Source organism: Camelus bactrianus, chromosome X, assembly GCF_048773025.1.
Source record: "Camelus bactrianus isolate YW-2024 breed Bactrian camel chromosome X, ASM4877302v1, whole genome shotgun sequence".
NCBI classification, from domain to species: domain Eukaryota; kingdom Metazoa; phylum Chordata; class Mammalia; order Artiodactyla; family Camelidae; genus Camelus; species Camelus bactrianus.
Genome location: NC_133575.1, coordinates 40,721,173 through 40,743,104, shown reverse-complemented (window position 1 = coordinate 40,743,104; position 21,932 = coordinate 40,721,173). Strand labels below are relative to the sequence as shown.

Sequence of the window (21,932 nt, the reverse complement as noted above, 5' to 3'; positions counted from 1 at the left end):
TCTCAGAAATTACTCTTTATTGGATGTTGGGCCTCATGGATTAATTCTCTACTTTTCTTATTTTTCTCTTTTCTATTTCTCATCTCCATACCTTTTAATTCTGTTTTCTTAGGGATTTCTTCAACTATGTCTTCCAACATCTTGTTGAATTTTTAAAAACCACTTTAGCCATTTCAAATGGTTCAGTTCAGTGGCATTAAGTACATTCACCATGAGGCATTTCCAGAACTTTTTCATCATCTTAAACATAAACTATGTACCTGTTAAACAATAACTGCCTATTTCTCCCTCCCCCTAGCCACTGGTAAACTCTCAACCCACTTTCTGTCTCTATGAATTTGCCTATTCTGAGTACCTCATATAAGTGGATTCATACAATGCTTGCCATTTTGTATCTGGCTTATTTCACTTAGCATAATGTTTTTAAGGTTGATCCATGTTGTAGTATGTATTAGAATTTAATTTCTTTTAAAGGCTGAATAATATTCCATTGTATGTAAATACCATGTTTATTTTTCCACTTATTTTTTGATGTATATTTGGGTTGTTTCTACCTTTTGGCTTTTCAAAATAATGCTGTAATAACATTGATATACAAGTATCTGCTGTCAGTTATTTTGGAAATATACCTAGAGGTAGAATTGCTGGATCATATGGTAGTTCTATGTTTAACTTTTAGGGGAACCATGAAGCTGTTTTCCACAGTAGCTGCACAGTTTTACCCATCAGCAGGGCACAAAGGTTCCATTTTTCTCACATCCTCACCAACACTTGTTATTTTCCTTTTTAAAAATAACAGCCGTGTTAATGGGTATTAAGTGGTAACTCAGTGTGGTTTCTTAACATTTTAAAGTTGACTTTTCCTTGATTTGGCATTTGCCTGATTGCTGTAAACCTTTGACTGTTTCCCAGAGTTTTGACCAAGTTGTTTCTGACAGTTTCTGTTTGTTTTTCTATGTTTCTGTGGAGTGATGGGAGTTTGGCATTGCCTCCTCCATCATTTTTGATATGGTCTATCTTGGTATATGTTCCATGGGTGCTTGAAAAGAATGTATATTCTGCTCTTATTGGGTGAAGTGTTCTATAAATGTCAATTAGATCCTCTTGTTTGATGGTGGTGTTGAGTTCTTCTTTATCTTTCCTGATTTTCTGTCTAGTTGTTCTAGCACACCCCTCATAGGAACAGATAAAATTAACATCTTCCTCCCAATGAAGATCAGAGAACTTAAGGCAGCTTAGAGAAGGATGTAAGCAGGGGTTTCTGTGACTTTCCAGGAGACTCATCTCTTTCTGTTGCAGGTCTGCCCGTGCTGCTTCATCTTCCACTATTCCCTCAGATGCCCTCCAGACATAGTAAACTATTTATAGTTCCCCCAAACCCTGTGTTCTTTTCCTTCTCTCTGGCTTTGTACATGCAATCACTTTTCCTGAAATGTCCTCCATCTTGAGTACCTTTAAAGAGTCAGCTCAAATATTACTTCCCTTGTGAAGCTTTTGCTGATCACCTAGAACAACTTGAATATATCTTTCTTTGGAAGTTAATTTACCATGAAGTTAATCATAAATCTTCAAAGTCCCTCACTTGGAAAGACCCTTTCCAAGGTCCTGGGAAGGGCCCTAACATTATTTTTATAAGGCTATATATATATTTCTAATTTGCAGAGTAAGATATTTAACCATATTCAGTTAAGACTTTTCTCCAGCCTGACTCTTCCTCCACCTTGTGAAGGGCGGCACTGGAGTGGCTAAGAGGAAGTTGAGTTGTAGACAGATTTAGCTTGGGTTTAGTGGGATATATTTATATGATTTGCAATAACGTATGTGTATTGTTAATTTATTGCTAATGGTATAGGAATGGCTTCAGGAATGCTCCCATAAGCCAATGTCTTGACTCATTCAGCATCTTTACACAAAAAAGACAGAGCCAGAGGTAGTATAGTGATACACATATACTCTAAAGTGCCTGTTCTTAGACATGGGTAGCAGAGGAGAAACAAAGTTTGAAATGTATAAAGTCCAAAGTTAGTCTATCTAATCCATCTAATCATCATATTTAAATTTTAAGTGGAGGATTGTATTTTTAATGATGCCTAGTCAAAATGAAAGTCTTCCCTTTTCAAAAATATAGTCAATACAGCATATACAAGTATAAATAAATCGATATTTCTCTTTTTTCATGGAAATCATGCAAAATAAAATGTATCAAAATTCCTGTTTTTGAAGAGTCCAAACCTCCTAGCAGTATTACAAATAGTGAGTACAGCTGTGTGTATAGTCACCTGTTTTATGAATCTCATCTGCTATGGACTGAATTATGCCTCACCCCCCAAAATTCATATGCTGCAGTCCTAATACTCAATGTGTCAGTATTTGGAGATAGGGCCTTTAGAAGGTAATTAAGGTTAAATGAGATCCTAAGTGTAGGGTCCTGATCCCCTTGGATTGGTGGCCTTATAAGAAGCAGAAGCGAGAGAGCTCTTTCTCCCTCTCTGTGTGCACTAAGAGAAAAGGCCATGAAAGGCTCTCACCAGAAACTGAACTCTGCTGGACCTTGATCTGGGACCTGAAGCCTCCAGAATGATGGGAAATAAGTTTCTGTTGTTAAAGTCATTGTTTCTGTGGTATTTTGTTATTGAAATCTGGGCACATGAATACACCATCTATCAGTAATAAAAAACAAATATTTACCAAACACACTAGAGGAGTGATTAAATTATCTTTCTATTCTTTCTATTGAAAATGACATTACAGAAGCATATGCAGCCAAAAAAATGTAGGAAAAAAATACTAGAGCTTCATCATGCGTTTAATTAATAAAACACATGTTAGAATGGTTTTGGATTTTGTGATGTCTGTAGTACACTTCAGGTTTTTCAAATTTGTAAGCTGTTTTAGTTTCTTTTATAATTCTAAATATTCACTTGCACCTAATTCTATATTCATAATTTTATGTTCTTTTCCTTAAATAGCTCCCCCACTCCACCACCAAAAAAAAAAAAAAAAAAAAAACCCAAAAAACTATGTAAGCTTCAGGCCTACAAAATCTGGATCCACCAATGACCTCTATAATAGGATTTAAGCCAGTGTTTCCACGTCTGTGGCCTCCCTTTAGATTCTGAATCTTTCCAGAGCAGGAACTGGCTCTTCACTTTTTTTTCTAGTACTCAGAAGAATGCTGACACATAGCAGTCATTTAATAAATGACTGTTGGTTGAACTAATGAACCAACAAATGATTAGAAAGAATAGAGGATGCTTGTTAATTAGTTGAGGAAGTGAGTAGTCTGGAAGATTGGCTTGGGGGATTTAAGAGAATAAACATGGAGGCAAGAGCAAAGTGGTCAAAGTGACCAAAGAAGGCTAGTTCCTTTTTAAAAATGATTATTAACCTTCCAGTCTAAGGTCTCCAGGAGTAAGAAAGGGATGCCCACTGATACAATGAATGGGTCACAAAAGAAACCAATCCTCTAGCTTCAAAATGAGGTAACAGGGATCTACTCTCTTGCCCAAGTATCTTCCTGGACCCTCCCTTGCTCCCCTCTACTATTCACTCACTAGCTGTGCAACCTTGGAGCCAATCAGCTAGCTCTTTAAGATAAAGTTTCCTCTTCTATCAATGTAGATAAATACCTCATGAGGTTGTGAGGGTTAAATGAAATGAGACCTGTGAAAACCTCGAGCATAGTTCCTGGCATATAATAGGTGCTCAATGTTAAGTTTCCTTTTTTTTTTTTAATGCTTCTTTTCAGTGAGGTCTGCTAATTCCCTTTACAGAAGCGGAGTCTCTTCACCTCCCTAGATCTCATCCCTCTGCTGTACTCCTCTAAGGAGAAATTGTTTCCTTCACCACCTTGGAAGAAATTCTATCTCCTTCTGAGGCTATTCTTCCTCCCCTGGAAGTTTTTCTCCTGGTTATAAAAAAGTCCTAAAGTTTACAAGGCCAATGTGTGATCTGGCAGGAAATGTAGATATTTTTCATGTTAATAGCAAAAGGACAAGGAGTCCGGTTCCAATTTGTACAGACATTTTGTTACCTTGGCATGTGCTTAGAGCAGAAGCAAGAAAGCAGCAATTACCTGAAGGTCTCTACAATGCAATTTTAATGAATTCCTCTGATTTTATTAAATAGTGCAATCTGAAGAGGTATTAGGCACAAAGCAGCCTAATACCGGTAAATTCCCAGTGCCTGAGTCTACTCCCTACCATGTTCCTGCGGGGATGAGGCTGAGATGCTAGCTCCATATCACTGCCAGCAAGTCTCATTTCCAAAGGTCTACTTCCTGGAGGTGCATGCCAGTGAAGTAACTGTGGGATACTATTCCAGAAATGGAGAGCTGCCAGCTGCAAAGGTCAGGAATGAGCTCAATGCAGCTAAATGCTTTTGGGCCCATGAAGTCAGCACAGCTGCCCTGGAGGCTGCCCGTTCTCTTCAGAAGTGAGCGAGATTCAAATTGAAAAATGTCTTCATGTGGTAGGCATGCGTGTGGATCGGAGCAAATGAAGATTAAAACGGGCAGTGGGGCCTCACATAGTAAGCAGTCAAGAACTGAAGGTGAAAAGCCAGTGAGAGGAGGTTGCTGTTCCCTGCCACTGTCCTCTCCAGCGGCTGCAGCCTTCAGCACCTGCTTTGCCCAGGTGCAGACGGGTGGGCTTGGAGGCTCTTTCTTTCTGTTTCCGTTTTGCCAATGGTTGACAGCTCTATCAGTTGTAGGAATTAGCGCTTCAAAATTGTTGTGAAGACAAAAATTGTTGTGAACATATTAAGGAAATAGTTTCAGTTTATAAAAACCAAGAAAAATTGCATACAGATAGAACGCCGTTTCCAGACATTGACTTCTTTCCTCTTTTTCAATGTCAATTATCTACGTCTATTTTTAAGGTTTTATTCTGCGTTGGGGGGAAGGTAATTAGGTTTGTTTGTTTGTTTGTTTATTTAAATGGAGGTACTGGGGATTGAACCCAGGACCTCATGCATGCTAAGCATGAGCTCTACCACTGAGCTATACTCCCCCATCTATGTCTATTTTTATCTTTTTTCCTTTCCCTTCATTCTAGGGAAAGGGTTATTTTGTATCCTGTTTAGGAGTAAACCACTAACCTGGGCTCAGGATTTTACCTCTCCTGGATCCTTGAACTCTTAAGGACTACCTTTCAATCACCTTCAATACCTCTCACTTCATTCCGTACTTCTCAGTTAACAGACCCACACAGGTCACTTTCCTTCAACAAACACCGTCTCTTGAACCTGTTGCCCCTTGGAATCCTGTCTAGGAAAATAAAAGCCAAAGCTTCTCATCTGTTTCCCCTTAAAGGGTCATATCCCCATTTCCTGCTACTTTCTTTCAAGCAACATTAGAACTAAAAGTTGGTTTCTGAACAGCTTTGTGGGAAAGCCTTCCCTCACTTCATTAGGTACTATTCGTCACACCTTCACTGGGTCCCCATAGTCCTGAGTTCATCCTGCTCTAATCGGACTTAGCAACGAAACTGTAATTTCTCTGTTTACATTGTATTGTTATTTACCTCTTTGTATTTGTGTCACTTTTTGCTAATCCGTGAGTCCCTAAAAGGAAGTGAAGTGACCTTGATTGTGGTGTCACCAGAAAAGACTGTTTCATGATCAGTGCCCAATAAGTGTTGAATGGGAGAGAAGGGGGCTAACAGCTATCGACCCATGACCATGTGCCAGTTTTTCTGTGAGCTGTCATTATACTTACTTCACACATAAGAAAACAGAAGTTTATAGAGTTCAAGGAACTTGTCTAAACTCATATAACTCTTCCATATTAGAGCTGTAATTCAAATTCCAGGATGTCTGATTTTAACATCTATATCCTTTCTACCATGTTGCCTCCAATATCTTACACTTTGAGTCCAAGTTCTAGTCTTACCAATTTTCTTGTGCCTTCACCCCACTCTCTGCTTTCTGACCTCACAAAGACACCCCAGTGCCCTGATCCTTATTGTCCCCTGGTTTGCCTGTCCCCCTTTTGCCCCACATCCAGCCTAGATGACACAATTATAATCTTGAACCCTCTTTCACCGTCACCTTCAACTTCTGTCCCTTTGTCCCATCTGTCTGGAATTGTCTCCACTCCACATCAGCCCCCACAGTGTGCCTTCTCTGTTCTGTCACTATTGAAGAAAACTGCACCCCTGGAGAGACTGGTATCACCAATCTAGGGTTTCCAACTTCAGATGCACTGTGTGGACTTCTTCATGATATTTTTGCCTGTCTCTGGTCAGCTCCTGGTCAGTTCCTTCTCCCAGTCTTCTCAATTACTGCTCCAATATTTACCACATTCCCCAACCCTGCTACTTGACCACTCATCCCTTCATTCTTGGACATTTAGGACAGTTCTGTGTTTTTGCTATCATAAAAAAAGCTAAGGTGAATCTCTTTATATATATTACTTTCTTCACTCGAGATTTTCTCTTAAATGGCAAGCTTCTGGAAAGAGTTAGCCCTACCTGTTGGTGTCATTTCCTTTACCTTCTATTCACCACTCAATCTACTCTGGTCTGGCCTCTGGCTCTTCCATTCATTGACGTTCTTCTCATCAAGGCAACCAACAGCCTCCATTTTGTCAAATTCAGATTCATACTTGGAAGTCCTTATCTTATTGGACCTCTCAGCTGTATCTGATACATCTCAGAATTCTCTCCATCTTTTAAACTTTCAACTTCTGTTTTCCACAATCCTATTTTGGTTTTCCTCCTTATAATTTTAGCTAATATTTACTGTGTGTTTATCAGGCACTCTTCTGAGGGCTTTACATTAATTACATGTACATTTAGTCCTCAAACAATTGAGGTTTAGAGAAATGAAGGAACTTGCCCAAAGGCACACAGGTTGGTATGTGGCAGAGCTTGGAGGATCTAACATCATACAGCCTGGATCCACGGTCCATGATTTTAGTCACTGCATTATACTGCTTATCCTTAACATACTTTCTTAGTCTCCTTTGTGACCTCATTTTTGCTGGTCCCTTAAACACTGAAATTCTTCAAGATTCCGTCCTTGGTGCTAATGGTCTCCTTCTTACACACTCCCCATAGGTAATCTCTTCACTCTCTTGGTTTTAACCACGTGCTCTTAATACTCACATCTATATGCAATTGTGACTTTATCTCCTGGACTTCAGACTCTTATATTCAATTGCATCTTGGTCAGATCCACTTAGGTGTTCTATTGGCACCTGGTACTCATGTAAAACTTCGCTCATCTCCTTCTGGGTTCAACATGCAGTAACATTATCCAGTCATCCACACCAGAAAACACGGTGACATCCTACATTTCTCTTTCTCCTTTACCCTCAGATTCCAATTGATCATTGAGTTGTGCTAATTCTGTCTCCTAAAAGTTTCTTAAATCTTTCCCTTGTCTTCATCCCTACCTCAAACTCTCTTTATCAGTTGCCTGGTGTATTGCAACAGTCTCCAGCCTGGCTCTCTCAACTCTATCCTGAGTCATCTCATCAAAACACAGATCTGACCACGTCACTGCGCTTCCCTGACTCAGAACTGCCAACAGGTACATTCTCAGTTCTTTAGCATGACAGTTACAGCTTTCTGTGGTTAAAAGCCTGGGCTCTGGAGTTAAACTGCCTGCTCTGAATCTCAGCTGTAATGTTGTGCAACTTTGGGTAAGGTACCCCATCTCCTTCTGTCTCAGTTTCCATATTTGTATTATAATTCTGAGGATTACATGATATAGCCCTGCAAGGTACTTTGAACACTGCCTGGCATATAACAAGTGCACAGTAATTGTTAGCTATTGTCAGTGTTATTTTCTAGTCTCATCTCCTCCCATTCCCTGCCTTCAAGTTTTTGTTCTAGCAATATGGCATTGTTTATAATTCCCTAAAGGCATCATGCTGTTTCAGGGCTGGGTGCCTCTCTACTGCTGTTTCCTTAATCTCCTGTGCTTTGACACACTTACATGCTTGGCTAATTCTCAGCTCAGTCCTTAGCCAGACATCATCATCAGGAACCCTCCTTGACCCCCATGCCTCTGCCCCAGTCAGACTAACTTGCTCTCTTCTGTGATTTTATAGACTCTGTGCACGCCTCTAACTTAGCATTTAACACAGTGAATTGAAGTTGTCTAGGTCTTGCCTGTATCCCTTGCTGGACTGCAAGTTCTTTGAGCAACAGGGATGTATCCTTTATTTCTTTGTACCCTTGGCAATTAGCACTGCGCCCAGCATACAGTAGGTGCTTGTTGAATGGAAATGCTTCCCTTCTCACTGAATAATTACTTAGAGATCCACCTTTGTGGCTCAGTTGACCAGGAAAAGAATGTATTTCTTTCTCTTTTACCACGCTGGTATTTTATTTTTCCCATTTCAAAAAATCCCACCACCATCCAATTAAACGTTTGAGGCAAACACCTTGATTCCTCCATTTCCCTCACCCTTGCCCTGACATCTTATGTCAGTTCCATCTCCAAAATATGTCATTCTTTCCCTCTCCACTGCTGTCAACATCATCTCTTAACCAGTGTTGACCTCCTAACTGGTCTCTATACTTGCATTCACATGACCCACCCTCCACTCCACATCACAGCCAGAGTAGTTTTAAAATGTACATCAGAGGGAGGATATAGCTTAGTGGTAGAGCACATGCTTAGCATGCATAAGATCCTGGGTTCAATCCCCAATAACTCCACTAGAAAAAAAATGTACATCAAATCCTGACACCTCACCTAGTTAAAAGCCTTCAGTGGCTTCCCACTCTATTAAGGATGAGATCCAACTTCTCACCATGGTCTACAGGGCACTGCAGGGTTTGGCCCCTGCCTATTCCACCTCCTACCCCTTGCCCCTCATTCACTAGCACTAGTTGCAGTAGCCTTCTTCCAGTACCCAGAAGACACCAAGCTCTTCCTTGCATTAGGGTCTTTCCACATGGTTGCCTACTCTGCCTGGAACTCTTGTCCTCCAGCTGTTTTTTTTTTTTTTTTAACCTGGCTGGCTTTTCCCACTCTTCAAGATCTAGCCTTAAATATCACATTATCCGAGAGGCCTTTCCTAGTGAACCTGTCTAAATCTTTTTGTTAGTCTCTCCCTCTGCACACTGTGTGCTTCCATCATGGTTCTTATCACAGTTCATAATTATTTTCACTTATTTTTGACTTGTTCGGTAGCCTGTCTTCCTCACTGGGTTGCACATTCCATGATGTATTTGGAGCCCCAGCATCTGGCACAGTGTCTGGCACCTTGTAAGCATGCAATAAATATTCCTTGAATGACTGAATGACTCTATAAGTCAATTATCCAATCAATAACACAGGAGGGCTCTATGAGTTTTCCTTTTGGTCTCTTAGATAAGAAAACCTTTACAACTTCGGGGAGCAATTTAATTGTTGAGATGAATCATCTTGCTCAACCCAGTTGGGAAGTATTGTAGGGGATCTTAATCAAGCATGAAAAGGAAATGCTTTTTCAAAGTCTGGATGTTAGGCCCTTTCTGCTTGTGAGTGACTCAGGAGTGATGACTGGAAAGGCTACAAACCAGCAGTCCTCAGCAGGGGGTGATTTCGCCTCCCCCCCGAGGGACATCTGGCCAATGTTTGGGTCATTCTCAGTGGCCAAAACTGGGACATGTGTAGCGGGGAGGGTATTGCTCAAGTGGTAGAGTGCATACTTTGTATGCACAAGGTCCTGGGTTCAATCCCCAGCACCTCCTCTAAAAAAATAAAATAAAACCTAATTACCTGTCCCACATACACACACAAAAAAGGGAGATGCAGAGAGTCTGCTACTGGCATCTGGTGAGTGGAGGGCAGGGATGCTGCTCGCATCCTATAGCACACAGGACAGCACCTCCACCCCACCTCCCTGAGAAAGAATTATACCCTAAGACAAGTTAATAGAGCTGAGGCTGAAAAACCAAGAGAGCAACAGGACTAACATCTACTTTATGAAATATAACGGAATGGTCAAATACAGGTGTCAGTGTTCTAGAGGATTTGTAAAACTCAATAATGGAGGCATTAATAAGCTCTCTTGTTTCCTAAGATTTATTTCTGCTCTTTAGAGCAGGTTTCTGTTTGTTTGTTTTAAACAAAAGAGTCCATTGATGGGCTGTCAGAAATTGCTGAATGCTCTGAAATTGTATCCAAAATTGTGTAATTGTAAGCATTTACCTGGGAGGAGGGGCCATCAGATTCTCAAAAGGATCCATGACCACCAAAAGATGAAAAAGCCACTGGTATGGAAACACCTTTGTGTTGTCTGGACTGTGCTTTAAAAAAAAAGTCATGTTTTGTAGAATATTAGTTCTGCAAAATACTTAGAAATATGTATCCTGGAGGGGTGTCTTTCAGAGCTGCCTTGGGAGGCAGGTAAATGTGGTGCAAGCTCAGTCTGCTTTCTTCCTAGTTTGGGGACAATACAGGTTTCCCTGGGCTGTTAGAAGACCATGTGAGGTCACTTATTTAAGCCCTGCTAAAGTAAGTGTTAGGCTCGCAGCAGGTGCTCAATAAATCTTAGTTTGCTTCCTTCTTATAAGGTTATTGTGAGGATTGAATAAAATAAGGCTTTGAAAACTAAATGAAATAATGCATGTGGCATACTGTCTGTTCAGAAATAGATGTTTAATCAATGTTTATTTTTCTCCCTTGTATTCTTTTTAATAAAACCCTGGCTCTCATCCTTGAAAGTAGAGAAGATGGATAAGCCCAAAATCTTAAAAATTTGAGATTCAGTCTTGGCTCTGCTGTTTTATTAGCTGATCCTAGCCAAGTTACTTGGTGAGCCTTATTTTTCTCATAGGGGGATAATGCTTGCATCCCAGGGTGGCTAAGAGACATAAATGAGATAATATACATAAAGGGCCTAGCATATGGATATACTTACATGGATTATAACTGGTCACTACTAAATGTTAAGTTCTTTTCTCATTCAGACTGTTCCCAGATTCTACCTCTATGAAACTTTTCTGCAATAGAAGGATAGTTTGCTGAATGCCTAGTACTATGAACTTATCTAAGTATAAAACTCAAATATAAAATTTCTAGTATTTGTCTTAACTCATACTCACATTTGTTGACATGAAATGAAAATATTTCATTTAGATAGGTTTTTAATATTTTGTTCCATGAGCTCTGTGTCAGCAAGGGCTGTTAGGCTAAATCCATATAGCATCAAACACGGTAGCACCATATTCAGTTTCTTGGTTTTTTAAACATTTATTTGGCACTTACTGAGTACCAAATTCTCAGCATTTAGGAACTAAGAAGAAACATGTCTCTGCTTGTGAAGCTTACCAATAGTTCTGACATTAACAATAATAATATCTAAAATTTACTTTATATTGTTTACATATCGTATATTAGTAATATATTTATACACATCACTTATAAATATCAGTCACTGTTCTAAGCATTTTATCTAGACCAATACATTTAATCCTCACAATAATCCCTATTTTATTTTATTTTTTTGAGTAAAGGTAGTTTTATTTAGACAGATACACATTACATAGAGTGTAGGCTGTTTTAAAAGGTGAGAGAAAGGCCACACAAGGTGTGGGGGTTGGGTGCTCAGGTTAAAGTAAAAGTAGGTACACACTCCATAGACAGAGTTCAGGCCATCTCCAAAGATAAGAGAGTGAGAGAAATGGCCAATAATCCCCATTTTATAGGTGAGGAAACTGAGGTACAGACAAATAATTTGCTCAACTTGTCTAGTATGTATTGTTAGTACGATCACTCCCTGGAGCTGGTCAATGAAAGTAGGTCTATCTGATAAATATATTTATTTAATTTTTAGGTTTTAATTTGAATACTTATTCACATTTCTAAAGAAGTCATACATACATGGTAAAAACTTCAAAAGGTACCAAAAGATACACAATGAAAAGTAAGTCCTGATTTCTGGATTCTGTAATGATAGAGCAGCTTCAATCAGAGTAACCATCATGGTAAGTTGAAGGTATTAGAGCGCATCCAAAACCAGGCAGAAACCAGAGGGAATTCAACATTTTAAAGAAGGGAACTATGCTGGGTAAGACCCATTAGTTACATATATTTTGTGTGGTATGTGGTAGAGCTGAAGCAGAAAGCTGCAGCCTTTATAGCTTGAGAATTCAGAGCATAGAGTTCAGAGTTCCCAAAGTCTCATAATATAAGAAACAAAATCTCCAGGATCAAATAAAATTTCACTCATCATACCAAGAATCAAGAAAGTCTCAATTGAATGAGAAAAGACAATCAATAGATGTTAACACCAAGATGACACATATGTAAGAATGACCTGATAAGGATTTTAAGACAGCCATCATAATGTTTCAGGAGCAATTAGAAGCATTCAGAAGCATGCTAGAAACAAAATGAAAAAATAGAAAGTAACAACAAAGAAACAGAAAACATAAAGAATGGAAATTTTAGTACTGAAAAATATAGTAACCAAAACCAAAACCAAAAAAAATTTATTGGATGGGCTTAATAGAAAAATGGAGATGACAGAGAAAGGAATCAGTGAAATTGAAAGTAGAGCAATAGAAATTACCAATCTGAACAACAGAGAGAGAGATAATAGACTGAAAAATAATGAACAGAGACTTAGGGTTCTGTTGGACAAGAACAAAAGATCAAACATTTGTGTCATCAGACTTCCAGGAGGTGAAGAAAAAGAAGGTGGCATTTAAAAGATATTCAAAGAAATAATGGCTGAAATGTCCTCAAGTTTGGTGAAAGATATAATCCTACAGATTCAAGAAACTGTGTGAATTCAAACAGGATAAACCCAAAGGAATCCATTCCAAGTCACATCACAAACAAATATCTGACGGATAAACAAACAACAACAACAACAACAGCAACAACAACAACAACACCTAAACCAAAACCAAAACCAAGACCTTGAAAGCAGAGAGAAATGATACATCATTTTACATTCCTACCGATATGGGAACAATGACTCAAACAACAGTGGATTTCTCATCAGAAACCATGGAGGCCAGAAGGAAAAGGCCCTTTTTTTAAGAGCTGAAAGAAAAGACTTGCCAACTCAGAATTCTATAGCCAGTGAAAATATCCTTAAGGAGTGAAAGAGAAATCAAGACATTCTCAGATAAAGGAAAATAAAAAGAATTTGTCTTCATCTGACATGCCCTAAAAGAATGGCTAAAGGGAGTTCTTCAAAAAGAAAGGAAATGATAAAAGACAAAATCTTAGAGCATCAAGGAAAGAAGGACAAAAAAAAGAATAAAAATGTGAGTAAATAAAGCAGAGTTTCCTTCTCATCTTGAGTTTTAAAAATTATGTTTGATGATTGAAATAAAAGCTATAAAACTGTCTGATGTGGTTCTCAATGTATGCAGAGGAAAATTTAAGATATTATATTAGAGAGGAAGGTAAAGGAACGTAAAGGCAGGTAAGGTTTCCATAGCTCACTCAAAGTGGCAAAATGTTGATACCAATAGACTGTAATAAGTTATAGATAATTTAATACCTAAAGTGATAAATAAAAAATCTATACAAAAACACTCAAAAACACTATAGAGAAATAAAAGTGACATTAAAAGATGTTCAAGTAATTCACAGGAAGACAGGAAGGAAAAACAGGGAACACAGAGAAAACAAATAATAAACTGGCAGATTTAAGCCCTAACATATCAATAACTACATTAAAGGCAAATGGTCTAATCACACCAACTAAAAGACAAAGATTGGCAGAATTGATTAAAAAACATAACCCAATAATATCCTGTCTACAAGAAAGTCACTTCAAATATAGTGATATAGAGAAACTGAAATAAAAATGATGGGGAAATATATACTGTGTAAATAGTAATAAAAAGCAAGCATGAGTGTAAGTTTCTTAAAGAAGCAAGCCTATACCATATGATCCAGAAATTGCATTCCTGGGCATTGATCCCAGAGATATGAAAAATTACATTCAAACAACTATACACGAATCTTTAATTTTCATAGCCAAATTTGGAAACAATGCAGATGTTCTTCAATAAATAATGGTTAAACAACTATGGTATATCTAAACCATGGAATAGTATTCAGCAATAAAAGGGAATGAGTTATTTATTCATGAAACCACTTGGACAGATCTCAAGGGATTATTCTAAGTGAAAAAGCCAATCTCAAAAGGTCACATACTACGTAATTTCATTTATAGCACATTCTCTAAATGAAAAAAACTATGGACATGAGGATTAGTGGCTTCAGGGATTAGAAATGGGGGAGGGGGAAAGAAGGAGGTAGCTGTGGTTATAAAGGAGTAGCACAAGGGGGGTCTTTGTGGTGGAATAGTTCTGTATCCTGACTGTGGTAGTGGTTACATCAATCTATACATATGATAAAGTTGCAAAGGACTAAACACGCACACGCATGAGTTAATGCATGTAAAACTGGTGAAATCTGAATAAGGTGTTTGGATTGTATCAATGTCAATTTCCTGGTTTTGAGATTATACTATAGATATATAAGATGTTACCATTAGGAAAAACTGAGTGAAGGGTACATGGGACCTCACTGTACTATTTTTGCAATTGTTTGTGGATATAAAACCATTTCAAAATGAAGAAGTTTAAAAAAAAACATTGGATGAGATGGGATAAAAAATTCACTGGATGGGATTAATAGCAGATTGAATATTAAAGAATAAGGAATTAGTAAACTTGAAGATAGATCAGTGGAAATCAAGCAAATTGAAGCATAGAGATAAAATACTGGAAGAAAAATGAGCATTTCAGTGACTTGTAGGACAGTATCAATCAATCCAACGCATATGAAACTGGTGTCCCAGAAAGACAGGAGAGAGAGAACGGGGGAAAAAACAGTGAAGAAATACCAGCTGATAATTTTCCAAATTATATGCAAAACTGCAACCCACAGATACAGGAACTCAGGGAATCCCAAACAGGATAAATACAGACAAAACTACACTCAAGCACATCATGGTCAAAATTCTGAAAACCAAAGACAAATTTATAAAGACAGCCAAAGAAATAAGGCATATTATACAATGGAAGAGAAACAGTGATAAGACTGACTTTCCATCAGAAACAATGGAGGCCAGAAGAAAATAAAAACTGCCAATCTAGAATTTTATATCTAGCAAAAAGTTCATTCAAAAATGAAGGCAGAAAAAAATTGAGAGCTGATAAGTAAAGGGATTCTGCTTCTGGCTATGGAGGGAGAGGAGGATATAGAATTACTGTTTCTTCAGAAATAAGTGGAAAATTGACAAAATATATGAAACATGTATTTTTAGAAATTGAGCAATATGCAACACAAGATACTGATCTGAAAGAAAAGGGATACAAATGAGGTGAGCCCTACCATCACCACAGCTTTCTGCCTGGAGGTAACCCCTGGACTGTGATAGAGGGGTGGGAACCAAACAGAGCCTAGCAATCTCCAAGTAAAGACAGAGATTGTAGTTCAGAAAGGTCAAGGCAGTTAGAAATTGTGGGCATGGAGCTAAGTCAAAAAAAGAGTAATAGAAATGCACATAGAGGTCCCCTTGGGTCTTTTGATGAATACCAATATGAAAACTTCACAAAGACAATCCAGAAAAAATTTCAGGGAAACAATTGCTAAGGAGTTGTAAAATTAACACTTCCTGGACTTCACACAGTGCCAAAGTGGAGAGACTGCAATGAATACATGGGGCCTAAGTAGAGACTTCAGAGGAGCAGTGCCTTCAAAATGGGCTAAACTAGTCCTAGAGTAAAGGCTACTCAAGATTCACTGTAAGTGTACTTATAATTAAACCTCAAAAGGATCAAACTGATCCATAAGGACTTGTCTATCAGAAAACAATACAAATCTCTAAATTAATACAAAAAAATCCAGCACTCAACAATGCAAAATTCATGATGTTAGATATCCAATTAAAAAATTACTAAACACACAAGGAAGCAGGAAAATGTGATCTAAAACCCAGAGAAAATCAGTCATCAGAAACAGACTGAGAAATGTCAGAGATAATGAATGACTAGACGAGGACCTGAAGACAACTATTATAAATGTGCTATATATGTTCAAGGATGTAAAGAAAATATGAACACAATGAGGAGAGAAATGGCAAAACATTTTTTTCCTGGTTATCATTTAAAATGTTTTTTTGGAAAGTATTCTTAAAAGTAAAAATTCTAGAGATGAAAGATACAATATTTAAAGGAAATTTTCACTGAATGGGATTAACAGCAGAAGAAAAGATCAATGAATTTGAAGGCAAAGCAATAAAAACTCTACAAAATTGCAGAGAATCACAAAGAGAAATAAAAGACTGATAAAAAAAAAGTAAAATAGGGTTGCAGTGACCTGTTGGACAATAAAATTGATCTAACAGGTTTAATTGGAGTCACATAAGTAGAGGAGAAAAAGAAAAGACAGAAAATAAATGATAGCTGAAATATTTCTGAATTTGATGAAAACTATAAACCTTCAGGTCCTAGAAGCTCAAAGAATGCCAAAAAGGATAAACATAAAGAAAACCACCGCAGGGCAAACTAATCAAGCTGCTGAAAACTAATCACACAGAGAAAAGTTAAAAGCAGCCAGGGGGAAAAAAAGCACATATTATGCAAAGGAATAAAACAAATAATGATTAAAGACTTCTCATGAGGAAATGTGCAAGCAAGAAAACAATGTATTGGTATCTTCAAAGTTCTGAAAGAAAACAAAGTATCAGCTTAGAACTCTATACCCAGTGAAAATATCTTTCAAAAACAAAGACAAAATAAAGGCTTTTCAAACAAAAACTGAAAGAATTTGTTGCTAGCAGACCTATACCATAAGAAAAATTAACGGTAGTTCCTTAGGTAGAATGTAACTTTTACTAGATGGAAACCTGGATCTACACAAAGGATTGAAAAGTGCTGGAAAGGGTAAATATAAAAGATGGTTTTTTACTCATCTTTAAATTTCTTTAAATGACAGTTTAAGGCAATGTTGGGAGCAATAGGTGCAGTGGTGGTTGTATATAAGCTGACTGCAAAGGAGAGCCATTGAAGACCATGGAGCAGTGAGGAAGGCTGTCAGCCTGGTGGCAGAATAAATGGATCAACAACGTCCAGCCAAAAGGTGGCACAGCCCAGCTCGGGGTATAGGAGGTGTGGTCCAGAGCTGCTAATAGGTACATTCTAGCCTGAGCATTGTATCCCTTGGTTGGTATGAGTAGCTATCTAGTCTCCCTGCACCTCCTGCTGGGGCCCATACAGAGGGTACCCCTACCATGAGACCTCCTGCCTGGTAGGTCTCTGGGTCTTTTCTTCTATCTCTTCATTTAAGCTTCTCAGTTCTCTTCTCCAAAGTTCTGGCACCATGACCAGTGCCTGTACTCCCTAACCACAAGAGGGTCATGGAAAAGGTATCCTTAGTCATATCTACTATAATCTCTATAACTTTATGTTTGTTTAGTAAATCATTATTTTGAAATCCCAGACCTCTAATTCCACTTAGATAGAAACATAACAAGAATATGGATGGCTGGCTTAATAAAGGGAGATTAAAAGACTTGCTTTGTCAAACCAGAGTTGCAACATCTAAGTTTAAAGAAGGTGAAAAAGATGAAGCTGAGGTATTGGTGAGATCTCTCTGACTCATGGAAGAAAGACACTTACTTCAAAAATGTGGGGTGAAATTATAAGCAATAAATGAAAAAATGATTAAAATTATCTTTATATATCATTAATTTACCTTATAGTGTCTTATCTACAGAATATTTTCATATAGTTTCAAAATAATTCACTATTTAAATTGTGGCATCATTTTCAGACCATTCATTCATAGTTAAAGGGAAAGAAATTGAGTATTTAAGTGTAGATATGATGAGCTTACTAAAAAGCAAAAAATTGTTTGTTAGAGATTTTCAAACTAGAAATGAAAAAGTCACTGGAGCATCTTATGTGTAAGTTATTGCACTGCATGGGCTGGAGAAATGCACACAATAGCTCAGAGACTAGTGAAGCCTTAGACAGTTGACACTGCTTAATGCCCACTGGATGAAAAGTCAGTAAAATAACTCATAGCACTGCCTCTTTACAATGGCACATTAACTTGTTTCTTTAAACATTTAGCTCTAAACCTGAAGATGTAATTGTTTTTTCTTTTGTTTACTTTTTATTGGATTGCTTATTGTCCTAATATTGCATCTGAGAGTTATTGATGTATTCTGAATAGAATTCTTTTTTTTAATCAGGTATGTTATTTGTAAGTATTTTACCCTAATCTGTGGCTTGTCCTTTTATTCTCTTAACACTAATTTCTATTTCCATTTATTCACTGCTAGTATATAGAAATATAGTTGATTTTTGTATTGATCTTGTACCCTTCAACTGTGCTGCATCTACCTTTTGATTTAGTATGTTCTTCTTTAGGTTTTCTTCTTAGATGACATTTTTTCCCCTATAGGTGGCATATTTACAATATTGACTCTCAACTCCATTCATATGGTATATTTCTTAATTTCTTTAGATCTTCTCTGATTTCTTTCATTAGTTTTCAGCGGAAGACAATTATCTCATTTGCAGAATGGCGCTTTAACTTTAAAAAAAGACAAGTCTACAAATGTGGCTAGACTTGCTGTTTTACCTGTAGTCATATGGTAGCAGCACTAACTAATCTTTGAAGAAGACCATTTTTATGTGAATGGTTGGCAACAATCACCAGTGGTACTAAAATATTGAAAGTGCTCAATAACTTGTTTGAATCACATTATTTCTCTTAGAGCAATTTATATATTTTATATTATATATATATAAATAAAATGTTTATGGTACAAATGGCATATAAATATAAATAAATAAATAAAGTTTATCCCAGAGCCACTTTATTTTTGCATGGATGTGCAAAAGCAATGGTGGGTAAGACTACTGGTACCACTGGATAAATTAAGGCAGTAGCACCAAAGTTTACCAGCAGTTACTGTATGTTGTATTTCCATGTACTCGCAGCCAAAAAAAAAAACCACAATTTCACTTATGAATGGCCTTGGTGAAGCATTAAAAATGATCAAAACTTGATCCTGGATTTAATATTCTGTGTGACAAAATAGAGGTATGCTTAAAGTGCTTCTGTTATAAACTATACTATGATGGTTGTCTTGAGGAAAAGCACATTTTTTCTTGAAAGAACAACTGTTAGAAAAGCCATGATTAAATACTTGGGTGGTTGGCAAATATTTTCTCAAAAATGAAGTGAGCCTATCGCTTTAGGTTAAACAACTGACATTATTTGCTGCTATGATAATACATACATTTTTGAATGAAAATCAGAATTTTGAAAAACTTCATTCTGCTACTGTAAGCCTGACAGCTTCCCAAAACATAAGCTTTGTTCCAATGAGATCAGCATTGATGTCAGTTAATGTGATTTTCTGATACTGCATAAAATATTTCAACATTTATAATATTTGCATAACTTAGTGAACAATATTTTCCAAGTAATCAATATGTATAAGATAGGTCAAGTATCCCTTCAAAGTACAAGATGACCAATGAATTTTAAATGTAACAGTACATAAAAAGTACATTGATATGTTTTCAGATTCCACACAGCATTAACCTTTAAGAAACGACCATTTGTAGAGTTTTTGTGTAGTATCAAAGAAGACTATCCATAATAACTCGTAAAGGTTATTAAAATACCCTTACCTTTTCCATCTATAGAGCTATGTGAAGCTAGATTTTCTTCATATGCTTTAACAAAAACAGTATCAAAACACATTGAATGTACAAGCAGGTACGAGAATTCAGCTGTCATCTATTTAGCCAGATGTAATAGAGATGTGTAAAAATGTACAGCATTGCAATTCTTCCCATGAAATTTCTTTTTGTCTTGGAAAATGCAGGGTTTTTAAAATCACAACATGCTATTTGTGCTGACATGTACTGGAATTATTATTCTTATTTTAAATGGGGCAGTAAATATTTTTAAAATTAAAAATATATAATAGATGGTTTAAAGAAGATAATAACAACACATTCTGGGGTTTATAACATATGCAAAAGTAAAATATATGACTACAATAGCACGTGGAAGGAAAAGGCAAAAATGAAAGAATACTGTCATAAGGGTGCTATATTACACATGAAGTAGTGTAATACTATTTGAAGGTAGGCCATGAAAAGCCAAAAATGCATACTGTAACCCCCAGAGCAACCACAAAAATTTTAAAACCAAGAGTTATAGCTATTTAGCAAATAAAGAAGATAATTGGAATCCTAAGAAATTATTCATTTATTTCAAAAGAAAGCAGGAAAATAGAAAGTAAGAAACAAAGAACAGATGGGACAAACAGAAAATAGAAGATGAACTGAAACCTGAACATATAAATAATTTATTTAAACATAAGTGGTCTGGGCACCTCAACTAAAAGGCAGAGATTGTAAGACTGAATAAAAAAAAAATCATGTCCCAACTATATGCTGTCTACAAGGAATCCAAGTTAAATACGAAGACATAAATAAGTTAAAAGTAAAAGGACAGAAAAAGATATACCACACAAATAATAATCATAAAGAAACAGGTATGACAATATTAAAATCAGACAAGGTAGACTTTAGAACAAGGAATATTACCAGAAGTAAAAAGGGACATTTCATAACAATAAAAGGGTCAATTCATCAAGAAGATATAACAATCCTAAGTGTGTATACATTTAATAACAAAGCTTCAAAAATGCATAAAGCCAAAACTGACGCAACTAAAAGGAAATATAGCCAAATCCAAAATCATGCTTGAGATTTCAGCTCTCTCAGTAATTGACAGAACAAGCAGACAAAAAAATCAGTAGGGATACAGAAGACATAAAACAACACTCTCAACTGACTTGACCTAATTGATAGTGATAGAAAATGCTATCCAATAACAGCAAAATGCATATTCTTTGCAAACTGCATGACACATTCACCAACACAGACCATGTGCTGGACCATGAAACAAATTTCAATAAATACAAAAGGACTGAAATCATGCAAAGTATGTTCTCTGAGCACAAGAAAACTGAGTTAAAATTACTATAAATAGAAAAATATCTGGAAAGTCCTCAAATACTTGGAAAGAAAATTTTAAAAACCCACTCATATAAATAACCCATCAGCCAAAGAAAAGAATTAGAAACAATTTTGAACCAAATGAAAATGAAGAGAATATACCAAAATTTGTGGGAAGGAGCTAAAGCACGGCTTAGATGCAAATTTGCAGTATAAAATGCTTCTATTAAAAAAGAAGAAAGGCTTGAAATCAATGAACTAAGTTTCTACTATAAGAAACTAGACAAGAACTAAAAATCAATACAAAGTAGAAGGAAGGACATAACAAAGATATGAGCAGAAATAATGAAATAGAAAAGAGAAAAATAAAGTCAATGAGACTAAAAGCTCGTTCTTTGAAAAAAAATACAGTTCAATAAATCTGATAAACCATGAACTAAAATGATCGAGAAAAAAGGGAAGAAATTAGCAGTACTAGGAATGAAAGGGGATATCACTATAGCTCCTACAGACTTTAAAACAATAATAAGGGAATATTATGAATGAATGGACAAATTCCTTGAGGACAAACTATCAACATGGGAGCAAGAAGAAATAGAAAATCTGAATAGCCATATAATATTAAAGAAATAGAATTCATAATTTAAAACCTTCTTACAAAGAAAACTCCAGGCTCAAATGTTTTCACTGGTGAAGTCTATCAAACATTTAAGTAAGACACAGTATCAATTTTACATAAACTCTTTCAGAAAACAAGGACTTGGGAATACTTTGTAAGTCATTTTATAAAATCAGTAATGCCCTGATATCAAAACCAAAGACATTACAAGAAAAAAAAAAACAGATCAACATTCCTCATCAACATAGATAGAAAATCCTTGACAAAATTTCAACAAACTGTATCCAGCAATATATAAAAAGGATAATATATCATGACCAAGTAGGGTTTATCCCAGGAATGTTAGG

The 21,932-nt window shown here is 36.6% G+C and overlaps 1 protein-coding gene and 1 non-coding gene across 5 annotated transcripts in view; both read right to left on the bottom strand.

Moving 5' to 3' along the window:
• HDAC8 (histone deacetylase 8) overlaps window positions 1-21,932 on the bottom strand; it is a 209,775-nt gene that overhangs the window by 94,293 nt on the left and 93,550 nt on the right. The window lies entirely within an intron of this gene.
• Window positions 4,938-5,009, bottom strand: TRNAA-AGC (transfer RNA alanine (anticodon AGC)). Its single transcript has one exon. It is a non-coding gene; the product is annotated as a tRNA-Ala (tRNA).